The sequence below is a fragment of the Heptranchias perlo genome, chromosome 10 (assembly GCF_035084215.1).
Source record: "Heptranchias perlo isolate sHepPer1 chromosome 10, sHepPer1.hap1, whole genome shotgun sequence".
NCBI classification, from domain to species: domain Eukaryota; kingdom Metazoa; phylum Chordata; class Chondrichthyes; order Hexanchiformes; family Hexanchidae; genus Heptranchias; species Heptranchias perlo.
The window spans coordinates 75,380,698-75,398,596 of record NC_090334.1 but is presented as its reverse complement, the minus strand read 5'-3'; the positions used below and the strand labels follow the sequence as shown (position 1 = coordinate 75,398,596).

The 17,899-nt window shown below is 42.3% G+C and overlaps 1 protein-coding gene across 2 annotated transcripts in view; it reads right to left on the bottom strand.

Moving 5' to 3' along the window:
• LOC137326704 (neurexin-3-like) overlaps positions 1 to 17,899 on the bottom strand; it is a 1,580,588-nt gene that overhangs the window by 990,705 nt on the left and 571,984 nt on the right. The window lies entirely within an intron of this gene.

Genomic DNA, 17,899 nt, shown 5'->3' with positions numbered 1-17,899 from the left:
GGAATTTCAGCTTCTCCGTATTTGTCCTTACTTTGGTTTACAGAGTGGTGTATCCTTTGGAGGTATCGATCCAAAGGACTTATCCAGTGTCCTACTGCACAAGCGAAGAAGTCTCTACGCTTTTCAGTTACGACATTCAATGAAAGATGGGTTTTATTTTTAATCCTAAGGGCTACAAGGGCTCCTAAGGGTACGGTAACATAGCGGTTATATTACTGGACTAGTAATCCAGAGACCTAGACTAATAATCCGAAGTAATGAGTTCAAATCCCACCACGGCGGCTGGGGAATTTAAATTCAATTAATTAAATAAAATCTGGATTAAAAAAAACTAGTATCAGTAATAGTGGTCATGAAACTACCGGATTGTCGTAAAAACCCATCTGGTTCATTAATGCCCATTCGGGAAGGAAACCTGCCGTCCTGACCCGGTCTGGCCTATATGTGACTCCAGACCTGAAGCAATGTGGTTGATTCTTAATCGCCCTCTGAAATGGCCTAGCAAGCCACTCAGTTGTCAAGAAGGCGGCTCACCACCACCTTCTCAAGGGCAATTAGGGATGGGCAATAAATGCCGGCCTCACCAGCGACGCCCACATCCCAGGAACGAATAAAAAAAACTAAAAGACTTGCATTTATATAACGCTTTGTCACATCTCAAAGCACTTCACATGAAGGGAAACAGTGACTGCTGTTGAATAGGAAAGCGGAGCAGTCATTTGGCACACAGCAAGATCCCACAAACAGCGGTGAAATGAATGACCGCTTATTCTGTTTTTTTTTTCATGTTAGTTGAGGGAAGGATGTTGGCCAGGAACACTGGGATAACTCCCTGCTCCTCTTCGTGCAATGCCGTGGGATTTCTAACGTCCACGTGCCAGGGAGGGCCTCAGTTTGATGCATCATCAGGAGGATGGCGCCTCTGATAATGCAGCACTCCCTCAGTGCTGCACTGGAAATTCAGCCTGGATTGTAAGATCATGTCGGTGGGGTAGAATTTCTGCAGGGGAATATCCTGCCATGGATTCTACAAGAAATCGGCAGAAGCCCCGGAGCAACAACGCAAACAGCCATCTCTCCAGGGTTTCCGTCAATCCTCCACCAAAGCCACGGTGGGAGATTGGGAGAACTCCGGCAGAAATCCTACCCCGGTATCTTCATAGGCCAATTATTACCACACTGTTTACATTTGTGCAAAACGATTATTGGTTGTCCAACCGTGCAGGGTAATTCAAGCATGAAACGCCCAGAATCGCTTTCAGGCAGACCGTGCAAGGACAACTCCAAGAGGAAGTCTCACACCACGTCCGCTGTGCAGTTTAAGTGCTGTATAACTGCAACCGTTGCGAAGAGCAGTTTCAAAAGTGCTTAACCTTCATTGATGTCAACCGTGATCATCGGCACCCTGCTTGCATTTAAATTTAACTAACTTATGGATGCAACCATTCATGCACAGATCAACATTTTCCCTGACTAGAAAGCACCATGGAACCAAGCATTGAACTCCAGTCTGCAGGCCTCGCAGCATTCAAACCGTACCTGTAGTTTCAAATCCAAAATTCCTATGAAAAAAACAATGTTCTGCTACAAAACCATCAGAAGGTTCGTGGGTTCAAGTCCCACTCCAGAGACTTGAGCACAAAATCTAGGCTGACACTGAGGGAGCACTGCACTGTCGGGGATGCCGTCTTTCAGATGAGACATTAAACCGAGGCCCCATCTGCCCTCTCAGGTGGACGTAAAAGATCCCATGGCACTATTTCAAAGAAGAGCGGGGGAGTTCTCCACGGTGTCCTGGGCCAATTTTTATCCCTCAATCAATATCACTAAAGCAGATTATCTGGTCATTATCACATTGCTGTTTGTGGGATCTTGCTGTGCACAAAGTGACTGCTGCGCTTCCTACATCACAACAGTGACTACAAAAAGTACTTAATTGGCTGTAAAGCACTTTGGGACGTCCCGAGGCCGTGAAAGTCGCAATATGAATGCAAGTCTTTCTTTGTTTTCTTTCCAATTCCCTGCTCTATGCCCCCACCCCCAAAAAGGGACTTCAGAATATTGTAACAAATATTACAAAAAAAAGTGAAAATCTCAATTAAGAAAAAAAATCAGCTGTATTGAAATAGAGGATAGGTAGTTATTTGTGGGTACCAAGATGCAGCAATGTTACTGTCTCTCTCTCGGGTGAGTTGGATAAACTGTTCCAGTGCACCTTGGGGAAGCTGCGACCTTTATGTAACATAACATTCGCTTAATCTCCGAGAAAATTGACTTTGAAGTCGGCTCAAATACCACGTTAACATTTACACAGTGGGCAGAACTCCTTCCACAGCAGCAGCAACGACTGCAGTTAAGCAAATCATAGAATCTTACAGCACAGAAGGAGACCATTCGGCCCATCGTGCCGATGCTGGCTCTTTGAAAGAGCTGTCCAATTTAGTCCCCATAACCCTGCAAATTAGTCCTCTTCAAGCTTTTTGAAAGTTCCTACGGTAGTGCGTTCCAGATCTTAACAACCTCCTCATTTCCCCTCTAGTTCTTTTGTCAATTATTTTAAATCTATGACTTCTGGCTACTGACCCACTTGCCAAGTATTCATTCAGTACCTCAGTCATGCCCTCTGCCTCCACAAGATGATTGCCTTCTTTGTCCCTAATCGGCCCCACCATTCCTTTAACTATCCTTTTTAGGTGTTTGTAAAAGATTTTTGGGGTTCCCTCTTATGTTTACCCGCTAATCTTTTCTCATACTCTCTCTTTGCCCTCCTTACATCCTTTTGCAATTACCCCCTGCACTCTCTGTATTCTGCCGGGGTTTAGATTAGCGTTTTGAAATCTCGTAGTGTCTTTAGGGAAATGCTACATAAAACCTTGCACATTCCTCCGGGCTCCTGCCTAATTTAAACCTAGATGCTCTTTTGTGGGGATAGAGTTGGGTTTATTTTAAGTGTCTCAGTTTTAATTACAATAGCGTGACCTGTGACTGAGAAATCTAAAGGAGTGGCTCACTGTTGAAACAGAGAATAGTTACGGAATCTAAAAGTTTATGCACACTGTACTAATTGCCATGCAAACTGCAATTTAATTCTATTTTTAATGGCTAAACAAACATAGTTTGAGCAAACAATGATGCGTGAAATGATAAGGCGAGATCTTTTACTCAGCCTCTGAGGCACGTAATTCTTGGTACTGCTGTAAAAACAGTAGAAGGCCTTGCTATTACGATCTGTGATATTAGTGTACGAACGCTTAACATATTTATTCCTTGATCCACTATTTCGATTGAGGCGTTAACCTCTTTTAAATGCCTCTATTAAATTAGTGGATCTGCCAACAAATGCAGGCACGTTACCAGCGCACAGTGTAATTTCAAGAGAAAAGAGGTGAGGAAATTCAAAGAAATTTCCCTGGGGGAAATGCTTCTGAAAACAGGCTCACCGGAGGCTGGAATGCCAAGAGTGAGAGTTTTGAATGTTTCACAGTGTGTACAACTACTATAAAGACAGAGTTAGGCATCAAACTTAAGCAGCAACTGCAAACTCTTCACTCTGTATAGCTTCGGGTCTTTGATACAGAAGCTGATTCTGAACTCCCACTGTGGTGTGTCAAACCTCAACCAACAGCAACGAGACTTGCCTTTTTTTTTAAGGACTGCACATATTACCCAGGCCCTCCAAGTGGCTAAGTGTTGTGGTACTGAGCTGAAGAGAGATTCTAGGTTCGATTCCAATCTGTGCTGATAACTGATCTCAGTTGGTGCCATGATGAGGGCACTACAATTGTCCCTGGGCCTTCTGCTCCTGATTGCTGTCATTGTCCTCTGCAAGTGTGGGTAATGGGTAAGGACCAGATAAGCTGTGATGTCCTCCGTGGATCTTCCTCGGGCGGGACTTTGCCCTGTCACCATGACCCGCTGTGACCCCGGCCCATCTTTAACATCCACAATTACTAGTAAAGGAACCTGATGCAAAGCATTTAGGGAGACACTGCGTGAGTAATTTTCTTTTTGCTATGAACAGTGAAGGATCAATGCACTTTGCATGAATGCATGGCAAGATTAAAACTTTACTTAAATTAAAAGCTAGGCACAGCCTTTTCAGACATGAAACTCTGGACTCCCTCTCCTGCAAGTTGATGATGTTGTCAAAAGTTGGCCAAGATCCCACAAGTGACCTGTTCACATAATTTTTCTGCATCAGAACATGACGGGGCTGCAGAATCACCAAACTTAATTCCTTCAAGTGAGAGCTGGACCTGTTTCTGGCTGGGGTGGAGATCACCTCTTACAAAAGGTAGACGCTATATAGAATTATCAGGGCCAGAGTGATCTCCTGGACTAATTTCGATCACCTTGAGTGGGGGGGGGGGGTCGGTCGGAGAGGAATTTCCCAGATTTTTCCTCCCAAATTGGCCTGGGCTTTTAATCTGGTTTTTCGCCTCTCCCAGGAGATCACATAGTTTTGGGACAGGCTGGATGGACCACAGGGTCTTTCCCTGTCCATCACTGTTCTTATGTTCGTAATTCTCGACATTGGACCCCAGACAGAGGGTGCGACTGAACAGTTCAGCACAGCCACTGCACACAAAGGGTTTACAGGAGAGCTACTTGGTTTTTGTTCTTTTCAACAGCAGCAAACAGGAAGTTTATTCCAAGCAACAGAAAATAGAGTCCAAATTTATGCAAGTAGAATTTCTAAAAATGTAGCGGTTGGTTCCAGATTTGAGACATCAATCACTGTGATAAGAGTTAAGTAAAAAAAAAATACATATTAATTTCATGTTAATGCTCGGAACTATCAGATTCATTAATAACGTTGTCAGGTGCTTGTCTGCATGAATGTGTGCTTGCATACTGTTGCTTGCCAACGTGATAGCAATTAATTATTTTTTTGGTGAATTTTTATTGTGCTGATCAAGGTGAAATATGTCAATTCCAACTAATAGAACACTTCCCACTATTTCTGACACAGTTTCGGCATTACGCTGTGCACGGTAAAGCTCTCTCCGCTCTGCCTCAACAATCTACCATGAACACAACCTCACAAGAGCTCCCCACACTGCATCAGTGTTCATTGCTCCACTTCCCACATCTTTTGTGATCTCTCAGAGTGAGGTTGCCGATTAGGGTGGTGAGAATGTGGAACTCGCTACCACAAGGAGTAGTTGAGGCAAATGGCATAGATGCATTTTAAGGGGAAGCTGGATAAACACATGAGGGAGAAAGGAATAGAAGGATATGCTGATAGGGTGAGATGAAAGTAGGGGCGGGAGGAGGCTCGTTTGGAGCATAAACACCGGCACGGACCATCTGGGCCGAATGAACTGTTTCTGTGCTGTAAATTCTAAGTAATTAGTACTTAATATAATCAGTCTTCAAATTCTGACTAGCGGTTGGTTTTGGCAACAAGATGACTGGGTTAGATATTGAAAGTTTTATCCTTACGACTATTAAAATAATGTTTCACACTTTGTTTTTCTTAGCAGTTTTTTCACTTCCCCATGCCTCCTGAAAGCTCAGATTCATTCTGAGGTACAGTACAGTTCCCGCCACTTAAAACGTTCACGTTTAAAATGGGCAGTCGCTTATATCGGCAAAAAAGCGCTAACCATTACCCATTTGCATTAATGTCAATTACAAAGTTGCGTCTCAAGAGCTCTGTTTATCTCGGCAAGAAACAACTATGCTTACTCACTAGTTTGCACCTCGTTAAGTGCACTGAATGCAAGAACAAATATAAATAAATACACCTCGTCAATGTTCAATTACCTTTTGTGTACATAAGCCCTGATGGGTTTACTATTTGTACTGAGCACTGATTGCAGTTTATATAAAACTAGTTGCTTTGCATGCAGTCTTGTTTAGTTTATTCGTGATCTACAACATTCTGTAGAGTACTGCAATTGCGCTACCACCTTATACCGGCCCTCGCGTATAGTTAGCATATCGCGTTCACTCGAACGCGCTCGCTATAAGCGGTGGGGACTGTACCACAGGCACTGGCTATCCCATCTGATACCTCAGTAAGTGGCAATTATTCATATCAGCAAGATATGGACAGTATCAGCAAGATTGGGAGAGAGGTGAATCACAGCCACGCCTGATCCAATCATAGAATCATACAGCACAGGAGGCCATTTAGCCCATCGTGCCTGTGCCGGCTCTATGAAAAAGCTATCCAATTAGTTCCGCTCCCCTGCCCTTGCCCCATAGCCTGTAAAGATTTCCCCTTCAAATATTTGTCCAATTCCCCTTTGGAAGTCATTATTGAACCTGCTTCCACCACCCTTTCAGGCAGTGCATTCCAGATCGTAACAGCTCGCTGCGTAAAAAAATTCTCCTCATCTCGCCTCACACACTGCAATAACAATCAGGAGCGGGATTTTGTCTGATTATTCCCTTCTTTAAGCCATGGCTAGTAAAACCAATTGTGCCCCAAATGAGATAAGTTAACTTGGCACAACCTGGGATTTGAACCGGTGACATTCCTGACTCAGCCGCTCACTGGATAAACTCGCTGTTTTAAGTTATTCTCTCCCCCACATCCCTCGATCATTTTGCACCAAGCAATTGCTGAAAGGGAGGGCTGGAGAACTGCCCTCAGGCATCCGCTGATACAGCTCCATAGCAGGTTGCTCAGATATGCTGCTAGGGCAGTCCCAGGGAAACATGGCTCTAATTGTATGTCCCTATGGGAAAGGGTTTAGCCTCCTCTCTGTGTTTCAAAAAAGGGGCATTGGGAACTTGCCTCCAAAAGTACTGCAGGTTGCAAGAGGCTGCACTTTGGAGCTTTGAGGAAGCAGATCATGTCATCTATCGGACGCTCCTACAGAAGTTGAACTTACTGCAGAAGCAGGGTGACGGAGGGGACTGTTGCTGAAAAGGACTGAGGGAGGCACTTTTGGCGAGTGAGTGGATTGAAAGTTCAGAGCAGCAGCCAGCAGCACTATTTGGGGAATCTCAACTATCTGCCAATGTCTATTATTCACCAGAGGTGGGGTGGGGGGGGCGGGGGTTCTTTCCATTACAATGGTTAATTGGCTTGCACTGTACGTTTCTTCCACCCAGGTGAACCAAATGAAAACATGCTTCATCAAATTGTCAACCCCAGTCCATCACCGGCATCTCCACATCATCATAGAAAGGCAGTACTAACAACAGGTAGATCGGCTTGAGGCCATTTCTATCTCCTAATTCTGTTCATCTATATGTAGAGATGCCGCTGAGAGTTAAAAACACAACCTAAGGCTTGCACAGAATTACATGGAATGTACAGCACAGAAACAGGCCATTCGGCCCAACAGGTCCATGCCGGTGTTTATGCTCCACACGAGCCTCCTCCCTCCCAGCTTCATCTAACCCCATCAGCATATCCTTCTATTCCTTTCTCCCTCATATGTTTATCCAGCTTCCCTATTTGCCTCAACTTCTCCTTGTTATATCGAAATGAGTAAAGGACACAGAATAATAATCATGGGAGATTTTAACTATCCCCAAATAAAATGGCAAGAAGAGGTAGGTAAAGGGGTACAGGGAATTGAGATTTTACAGGACTCCTTTCTTACCCAGTATTTAAAAAGCCCAACAAGGGACGAAGCACTGCAGGATCGAGTAATGGGTAATGAACCAGAACAGATAAGACAAGTAAGCGTAGATGAACATCTGGACAAAAGCAATCACAACATAAGGTTTAAGATAAAGATTGAGACGATCATAAGTAAGACAAAGACCAGAGTGATAAATTGGAAAAAAGCTGATTTTCAGGGGATGAGAATGGAACTGGGGAAAATAAACTGGAAAAATTTACTGATAAACAAAGAAAACGGTGATCAATAAAGTCCAAGAGAAATATATCCCACCAAAAAGCATGAACAAACTAGCCAGTAATAACACACCACAGATGAATAAAGAAATAAGGGCCAAAATTTAAACTAAAGAAAGGCATACACTAAGTACATAGACAACAAAGGAGAAGACGACAAGAGGGAATATGAAAAGGTTAGGAAAGAAGTTAAAAAAACAATTAGGAAGGCAAAGAGAAACTACGAAATTAAATTATCAAGGAATATAAAAAGAGATAGTGAAGTATTCTACAGACACATGAATAACAAAAGAAAAATCAGGATAGGGATAGGGCCACTAAGGAATACACATGATTAACTGACAGGTAATGGCAGCGAAATGCAGAAAGGTTAAATAATTACTTTGCCTCAGTATTTACCAGGGAGACGAACATGATGGGCATCACATTAGAAGAAGAGATCAAAAAAGATATAAAGATATTTAAGATACAAAGGGTTCTCTAGATGTTTTTCTATTACATCTTTAAGTAAATCTCCATTATCTTTCCTACCACCGACGTTAAGCTAATTGGTCTATAGTTCTCCGGGCTTGTTCTATCTCGCTTATTAAATATAGGAATCACATTAACTGTCCGCCAGTCCTCTGGCACTGTTCCCTTTTCGAGTGAATTTTTATATATATGTAATAGTGCCTCTGCTATCTCTTCCCTAACATCTTTTAATATTCGTGGATGCAATTCATCCGGACCAGGGGTCATACCCTCCCTAAGTTTGATTAGCTTAACAATTAACTCTCCTTTCGATCTTAATTGTTTTAGTATCTTTTTTGATCTCATCTTCTAATGTCCTGCCCACCTTGGTGGTCTCCCTGGTAAAGACGGAGGCAAAGTAACTATTCAACATTTCTGCCATTTCGCTGTCGTTACCTGTGAGTTTATCATGTGTATCCCTTAGTGGCCCTATCCCTATCCTGATTTTTCTTTCGTTATTTATGTATCTGTAGAATATTTTTACTATTTCTTTTTATATTCCTTGATAATTTAATCTCATAGTTCCTCTTTACTTTTCTAATTGTTTTTTTGTCTTCTTTCCTAATTGTCATCCTCTCCTTTATTGTCTATGTACTTAGAGAATGCCTTTTTCTTTAGTTTCAATTTTACCCATATCTCTTCATTCATCCATGGTGCTTCATTATTGGCTAGTTTGTTCTTGCTTTTTAGAGGAATATATTTCTATTGAGCACCGTTTTAAATATTTCCCTCTGCTGTCCTAGTTCTTTGTCTGTCAACATTTTTTTCCGGTTTATCTGCCCAAGCTCCATTCTCAGCCCCTCAAAATTAGCTTTATCCAAGCTATTATTTATGTCTTTCTCATCATTATTTTAAACCTTATTATGTTGGTTAGCAAGTTGGCTACAGAACAGAAAACAGAGAGAGTTGGGGTTAAGGGTACATACGCAGACTGGCAAAAGGTGGGAAGTGGTGTTCCACAGGGATCGGAGCTGGGACCATTGTTCTTCACAATTTACATTGCCGATTTGGATTCAGGAATCGGAATTACAATTTCAAAATTTGCAGACACTACCAAATGGGGGGGGGGGGGGAAAGTTAATACAAAGGAAGAATGCATCAAAATGCAAGAGCACTTTAAAAAAACTTCCAGAATGGGCATGTAATTGGCAAATGAACTTCAAAACAGTAACCTGTATAACTCTAAGTGTGAGGTAGTGCATTTTGGAAGGAAAAATAAGGAGGCCACATGCTACTCGGATAATAAGAGTCTAAATGGGATAGAGCAGCAAAGGGATCTAGAGGTACAGATACACAAATCACTAAAAGTAGTGATGCAGGTTATTAAGGCCATAAAAAAGGCAAATCAAGCAGTAGGGTCCATTTCTAGAGGGATAGAATTGAAAATCAGAGAAGTTATGTTAAACTTGTACAGAACCTTGGTTAGACCACAATTGGAGTACTGTGAACAGTTCTAGTGTCCATATTATAGAAAGAATCTCACGCAATGGAGAGTGTGCAAAAAAGATTCAAAAAGAACCGAGTGGATATACTTATCAGGAAAGGCTGCACAGGCTGGGGGTCTTCTCTCTAGTAAAGAGAAGGCTGAGGGATGACCTGTCGAGGTCTTTAAGATAATGAATGGGTTTGATTGGGTAGATGTACAGAAAATGTATCCACTTTGTGGGCAAGTCCAAAACTAGAGGTCATAAATATAAAATAATCACTAATAAATCCAATCGGGAATTCAGGAGAAACTTCTTTACCCAAAGGGTGGTAAGAATGTGGAATGTACTACCACAAGGAGAGGGCATGAAAAAATATTGGCAAGTAAAATTAAGGAAAACCCAAAAATGTTTTGTAAATACATAAAGAGCAAGAGGATAACTAAGGAAAGAGTAGAGCCTATTAGAGACCAAAAAAGTAACCTATGTGTGGAGGCGGAAGATGTGGGTATGGTTCTTGATGAATACTTTGCGTCTGTCTTCACAAAAGAGGGGGACGATGCAGAGATTGTAGTTAAGGAGGAGGAGTGGGAAATATTGGATGGGATAAACATAGTGAGAGAGGAAGTATTAAGGGGATTAGCTTCTTTGAAAGTAGATAAATCGCCAAGCCCCGTTGAAATGCATCCCAGGCTGCTCAGAGATGCCAGGGAGGAAATAGCGGAGGCTCTGACCATCATTTTCTGATCCTCCCCGGCTACAGGCATAGTGCCGGAGGATTGGAGGACTGCTAACGTTGTATCGTTGTTTAAAAAGGTAGAAAGAGATAGACTGAGTTATTACAGGCCAGTCAGTCTAACCTTGGTGGTGGGCAAATTATTGGAATCAATTCTGAGGGACAGTATAAATCGCCATTTAGAAAGGCACGGGTTAATCAAGGACAGTCAACTTGGATTTGTTAAGGGAAGGTCATGTCTGACTAACTTGAATGAATTGTTTGAGCCAGTAACAAGGAGGGTCGATGAGTGTAACGCGTTTGATGTAGTCTACATTGATTTTAGCAAGGCTTTTGACAAGGTCCCACATGGCAGACTGGAGAAAAAAAAAGGAAAGTGGCAAGTTGGATCCAAAATTGGCTCAGTGGCAGGAAGCAAAGGGTAATGTTTGACTGGTGTTTTTGCCACGGGAAGGCTGTTTCCAGTGGGGTCCTGCAAGGCTTAATACTAGGTCCCTTGCTTTTTGTGGTATATATTAATTATTTGGACTTGAATGTGGAGAGGCTTGATCAAGAAGTTTGCAGATGATACAAAAATTGGCCGTGTGGTTGATAGTGAAGAGGAAAGCTGTAGACTGCAGGAAGATATCAATGGACTGGTCAGGTGGGCAGAAAAGTGGCAAATGGAATTCAATCCAGAGAAGTGTGAGGTAATGCATTTGGGGAGGGGAAACATGGCAAGGGAGTACACAATAAATGGGAGGATACTGAGAGGTGTAGAGGAAGTGAGGGATCTTGGAGTGCATGTCCACTGATCCCTGAAGGTAGTAGGACAGGTAGATAAGGTGCTTAAAAAGGCATACGGGATACTTTCCTTTATTAACTGAGGCATAGAATATAAGAGCAGGGAGATTATGCTGGAACTGTATAAAACATTGGTTAGGCCAAAGCTTGAGTACTGCATACAGTTCTGGTCACCACATTACAGGAAAGATGTGATTGCACTAGAGAGGGTACAGAGGCGAGAATGTTGCCCATGGCTGGTGAATTTTAGCTATGAGTTAAGATTGGATAGGCTGGGGTTGTTTTCTTTGGAACAAAGGAGGCTGATGGGAGACTTAATTGAGGTATATAAAATTATGACAGGACTAGATAGAGTGGATAGGAAGGACCTAGTTCCCTTAGCAGAGGGGTCAGTGACCGGGGGGCATAGATTTAAAGTAATCAGTAGAAGGATGAGAGGGGAGCTGAGGAGAAATATTTTCACCCAGAGGGTGGTGGGAGTCTGAAACTCACTACCTGAAAGAGTGATAGAGACAGAAACACTCAACTCATAAAAAGTACCTGGATGTGCACTTGAAGTGCCGTAACCTACAGGACTACAGATCAAGTGCTGGAAAGTGGGATTAAGCTGGATAGCTCTTTTTCGGCCGGCACGGACACGATGGGCCGAATGGCCTCCTTCTGTGCCGTAACTTTCTATGATTCTAAGGGGTAGTTGAGGCAAATAGCATAGATGCATTTAAGGGGAAACTAGATATGCACATGAGGGAAAAAGGATTAGAAGGGTATGCTGATACGGTTAGATGAAGCAGGAAGGGAGGAGGTTGGTGTGGTGCATAAACGCCGGCATAGACCAGTTGGGCTGAATGACCTGTTTCTGTGCTGTAGTTTCGATGTAACTCGAGGTTATGATCGTTATTGCCTAGATGTTCCCCAACACTTACTTTGCTAATCCGCTCTGCTTCATTTCCCATTACTAGATCCAGCAGTGATTCCTCTCTTGTTGGGTTTCTCATGTAATGGGTAAGAAAGGAGTCCTGCACACACTGTAAAAACTCCATTCCCTTTTCTCCTTTCCCTACCTCTTCTTGCCAGTTTATTTGGGGGTAGTTGAAATCTCCCATGATTATTAAGCGATGTTTTTTACTCATTTCATAAATTTGTCTACATATTTCATCCTCCACTTCCCTTCCACCATTAGGTGGTCTGTGGAATACGATCGATCCCTTCTTATCCTTTGTCTCAATCCATATTGATTCTGTTTCTATCTTAATGTTACTTGTGTCCCTTTTTTTCTATTGCCATTATGGTGTCTCTAATTAGTACAGCTACCCCACTCTCCCTCCTCCCCTCTACCCTTCTTCCTTCCCTATCTTTTCTGAACGCTGTAGTCCTTGTGGTAGCGAGTTCCACATTCTAACCACTCTTTGGGTGAAGAAGTTTCTCCTGAATTCACTATTGGATTTATTGGTGACTATCTTATGTTTACGGCATCTAGTTTTGGTCTCCCCCCACAAGTGGAAACATCTTCTCCATGCCTAATCTTATCAAACTCCTTCATAATTTTAAAAGACCTCGATCAGGTCACCCCTCAGTCTTCTCCTTTTCCACAGAAAAGAGCCCCAGCTGGAAGCCATTTGCAAAAGTGCTTGACAATGCAATTAGCATATATAATTACAAACTTGCCTTTTTGTTGAACTCAAAAATTTGCTATTTGTTTATGAAGAATATCAAAGTTTTAACATATTTCGACGAACAATACAAATTATTAGTTGCATATGACACACAATGGTTGCAGCCTGTCAAATCAATGTTTCAAAGGATGGGATCTGACATTTGTAATATTATACCTGTTCCTGCAAGTCACTGCAGACATCCCCTTTTCTTATGCCAAACACACTAGGCTATCATCTTAATAACACCCTGCTCTTCCTGTGTAATTTCGAGGATAATTACGCAGACCGCTACTGCATTAAAATAGCTTTTCCTGCAACCACAGATGTCTCCATTAACATTTTAAATGAGTTTTCGTGAACCTTTTGGTTTTTCAACAAAAATTTTTGTTTTCAGTTCTACCACGTGTGACTTTTAAGTGGAACACTTAGATCAAGCTTGCTTAAGTGTCATGAAAATTTGTTGCAGCTGCGATGGCATAAGTGATTATTAACCCTTTGAGCACAGTGGATGAGTTTAACCAGTCGGGTGGTTGTTAGGCTCTGGGGGCCATCAATGGTTATACTCTTGGTTTGACAGGTAGAAATGACCCAAAAGATTGACCTGGCCACATATAATATTACTATGTTATTTTCCAAAGTACTCCCTCTCTTTTCCCAACCCGCCTACACTCCCATCTGTATCTGAAAATAATATTCATGAGTGCATGCTGTTACCATTAATAGTAGGTTGATGGAGACCAGCCATTCCAAGTCTCCTCCTCTCTTCACCTGTTCCAGTGATGTAAGTTAGAGGCAGGCAGCCTGTGCTGCAGAGGAGCTGCAATGGGAATGGGCAGATTCAGACTGCTCTGGATGTAAATCCAGAGTCATCTGACTCCAGGAATAAAAAAAAAAATCACGACTGACCGGATACTGCTTCAGACTCCGCTGGTACAGGGTTATGCAAATCCAGAACCAAGTTCAATTTAAACTGTGACTTTAAGACAAGAGGGACAAGGTCAAACTGACAAAGAGCAAAGTTGCAACTACTGTCAGCAGATTCTTCACACAATTGCTCAACACCAGGATAGACTTCTTGACAGGGCAGTTGGAGACAAAAAACGATTGAGTCATTTAAAGAATATCTGGATGCTTTGATGTCCAATTGTCAGATTGTTTTGGGTGGATACGGCGGGATGGTCTGAGTGGCATTTCTCATCTGAATCTTTCTTGTCATCTAGTTAATTGTTTTTTTTTAAAAAAAAAGCCATTTGGGAAAAAGGTTCGAGTGCCACAGGACAGAATATAGACAGACCCACCCCCCAAAATATATTCTGACAAACTGAGAAATACACAATGGGTCCATTAATATCTGCAAGGAGACTGATCGGTTAAGGTTTCTTCCAGTTCTGACAACGGGTCCACACCTGAAACATCAACCTGTTTTTCCCGTGACGGGGAATATTTCCAGCATTTTCAGTTTTTATTTCAAACTTTTAGCATTTGTTGTTTCTTCCTTTTTATTCATATTTAGACAAAGTTCACTTACCAAACACCGGAAGGGATTCTACCATAATCCTTTTTCCTTTTAACGGCAATAGAATACTTTGTCTGTCTCTCCCCCCCCCCCCCCCCCCCCCGATCTCTGCTGGTCTTTATCTGCGTCTGTTACTTTTCCCATGTTTCTCTCTTCCTGGATGCAGAACCCTATCCGTAGCAGGCAAAATGCAGCTAGAGTTTTCAAGATTAGTGATTTGATAGAAGGATGATTGGCATTAATAAATTGGAGCCTCTTGGTGGTTAATTTTATTCGTATCTTTATACTCTGCCAAAGATCTTCATTTCATAATATGACAGTGGATTTAACATTTGAACTGAAATTAATTTCAGTTGTAATTCAAAATGTAAACTCATCTTTAACCTATTATTTTAAATCATCTTTAACGTATTATATAATAATGGTTTTGATTTAAATTCTTTTTTCAGAAAGTTCTTCAATTCCCTCCTCATTCTTATTCTTACTCTTTCTTTTCCTCCCTCCCCCTTTTCACTCTTTATTCTTTTTTTTATTTCATCCTACTCTTTCTCGTTCCTTTTTTTGTTATCTTTCCCATGATATTTTGTTTCCCGTTTTATTCCTCTTAATTCCTTTCCTTTAAATCAGATCAAAACTAAAGATAGTCAGTAAATCTCGCAGACATCAACACACCAACTGCAACCCGTTTCTCTCAAATAGGCACAGGAGTAAGCCATGGCTGATGTGTATCCTAACTTCATCTACACTCCCTTGGCTCCACATCCCTTGATAGCAAAAAACTATCCAGCTCAGATTTAAAATTATTTATTCAGTTCGCATCTACTGCTTTTTGTGGGAGAGAGTTCCACATTTCTACCACCCTTTGCGTGAAGAAGTGTTTCCTGACTTCTCTCCTGAATTGTAAACAATTTTACAACACCAAGTTATAGTCCAACAATTTTATTTTTAATCCCACAAGCTTTCGGAGGAAACACCACCTGAGGAAGGGGGAAGCCTCCGAAAGCTTGTGGGACTAAAAATAAAATTGTTGGACTATAACTTGGTGTTGTAAAATTGTTTACAATTGTCAACCCCAGTCCATCACCGGCATCTCCACATCATCTCTCCTGAATGGCCTGGCTCTGATTTTAAGATTATGTTCCCTTGTCCAAGACTCCCGCACCAGCAGATAAAGTTTCTCTCTACCCATCCTATCAATTCCTTTCAAAATCCTAAAAACCTCAATCAAATCACCCCATAACCTTCTATATTCTAGGGAATGCAAGCCTAGTTTATGTAATCTCTCCTCATAATGTAACCCTTGGAGCCCTGGTAACATTCTGGTGAACCTGCACTGCACTCTTTCCAAGGCTAATATATCTTTTCTAAGGTGCGGTGCCCAGTGTACACAGTACTCCTGGAGCCTTTACTATTATAATCATGGGACCCACAGGAACCTTTGCTGTTATAATGATGGGACCCACAGGAACCTTTGTTATATTGGTGGGATAGGTATATCAGAGCATAGGAGTGTTTTGCAAGGGGGATTTTGACCCTCGAGTATATGCTCAACAATTATTTTTAAAAGAGTTGTGACTGACCCAAGGCCAGCTGTACTGTTGACCAATATTTGGCTATTTATCAATAGACCTGACCTGACACTATTAGGACAACTCTTTAAACATTTACATTTTCTTTGGGTTTTACTTGGGCTCACTTTTCATTCTTTTAAAAAAAAACCTGAGTGATCAAAGTATCACCACAACGAAAGGACTAACTGCAAAGAAAAAACAAACATCACAGCCTTGGGTGCAAAGGTAATCCAGGAATTAGTTCACAAATTCCAGCAGGATTCAACAAGGTATTGAAAAAAAAGTCATTCTCCAACATGGCATTTTGTAAACAGCTAATGAATGAAGTGTGATTAAATAAGTAGTGAGAACTTTGTATTCAACCTCATATAAAAGAAAACAAAAAGTTTTGTATCTGTATCGTGCTTTTCATGACCTCAGGACATCCCAAAGCGCTTTACAGCCAATACTTTTGAAGTGTAGTCACTGTTGTAATGTAGGAAACGCAGCAGCCAATTTGTGCACAGCAAGATCCCACAAACAGCAACATGATAATGACCAGATAATCTGTTTTTAGGTGTTCGTTGAGAGATAAATATTGGCCAGGATACTGGGGAGAACTTCCCTGTTCTTCTTTAAAAGAGTGCCATGGGATCTTTTACATCCACCTGCGAGGACAGGCGGGACCACAGTTCAAGGTCTCAAACGAAAGACGGGACCTCCAACAGTGCAGCACTCTTTAAGTACTGCACTGGAATGCCAGCCTAGATTATGCGCTCAGGTCTCTGAAGTGGGGCTTGAACCCATAACCTTCTGAGTCTGTTTGAATTTTTTTACCATTGCACCAAACAGAACTATGGGGGAAATATTGGATAGGGGCCGTTTTTGGGCGTAGATAGCGTGATGTGCTATTACCCTGCGCCCAATGGTCCCTGTGCAGGCAGACTGCAAGTTTGGGCCCACCCGAGGACTCACCTGCAATCAGCCTTCCATTCCGGGCCTTGCACGTGGAATTAATGCAATTCACACTTTTCACCACCAGGGGGAAGCACAATCTCTTAAAGGGAGGAGGTTTCTCAGAAATCTCTTAAAGGTAGCTGGTACCTGTTATTTGCTGAAAATAACAGTCTACTATCAGCATGGAGTCTGAACAGAGATCAAGCATCACACACGTAAAACACCTATGCAGGTCCCATCCCTATGTTTACACACTGATGAGTTATGTTAAAATATTGAATAAAGGTTGCGCACTACTAAATCCCACATCCTCCAATCTGCATGCCAGACCTCACCAATCTGCCGATCTGAGTTGGTACCAGGCCTGTGAGAGTGCGTGCACCAAGGTTCTCCGCTGATGCACTAGAGACCTTGGTGCAAGAGGTGGACAGAAGGAGGGACATCTCATATCTGCAGGGGAGGGGCACGGGGCAGTGGGGGTGGGTGCTAGGGACCCTCCAGACATATATCAATAAGGCAGTGGGAGGCAGCGGGGAACAAAGTCAATGCCAGGCGCACAGCATTATGAACATGGATGCAGTGCAGGAAGAAGTTCAATGCTTTGACATGAGTGGTCAAGGTGAGTGAGGTCAAGTGGCGTCTCCTACCAACTGCACCATGCACTACACCCCCCATCACCCACACACCAACAAACTTTTTCCATCAGTACTCAACTCTGCCAATCAGATGCTTCCTCTCACCCTTACACATTACCATTGTTGCAAGCCGCCCTCCCACAACTCACAGGCCACACACACTAGCTATTCAACCATGATAGGCACATCACCCAGACACAGATCCCACTTTCTTGTAGAAGGTAGCGCATATTAGGCAGCAGCAAGTGACAGTGGCATTTAGCCCCTCGAGCCTGTTCCGCCATTCAATGAGATCATGATGGACCTGTGAC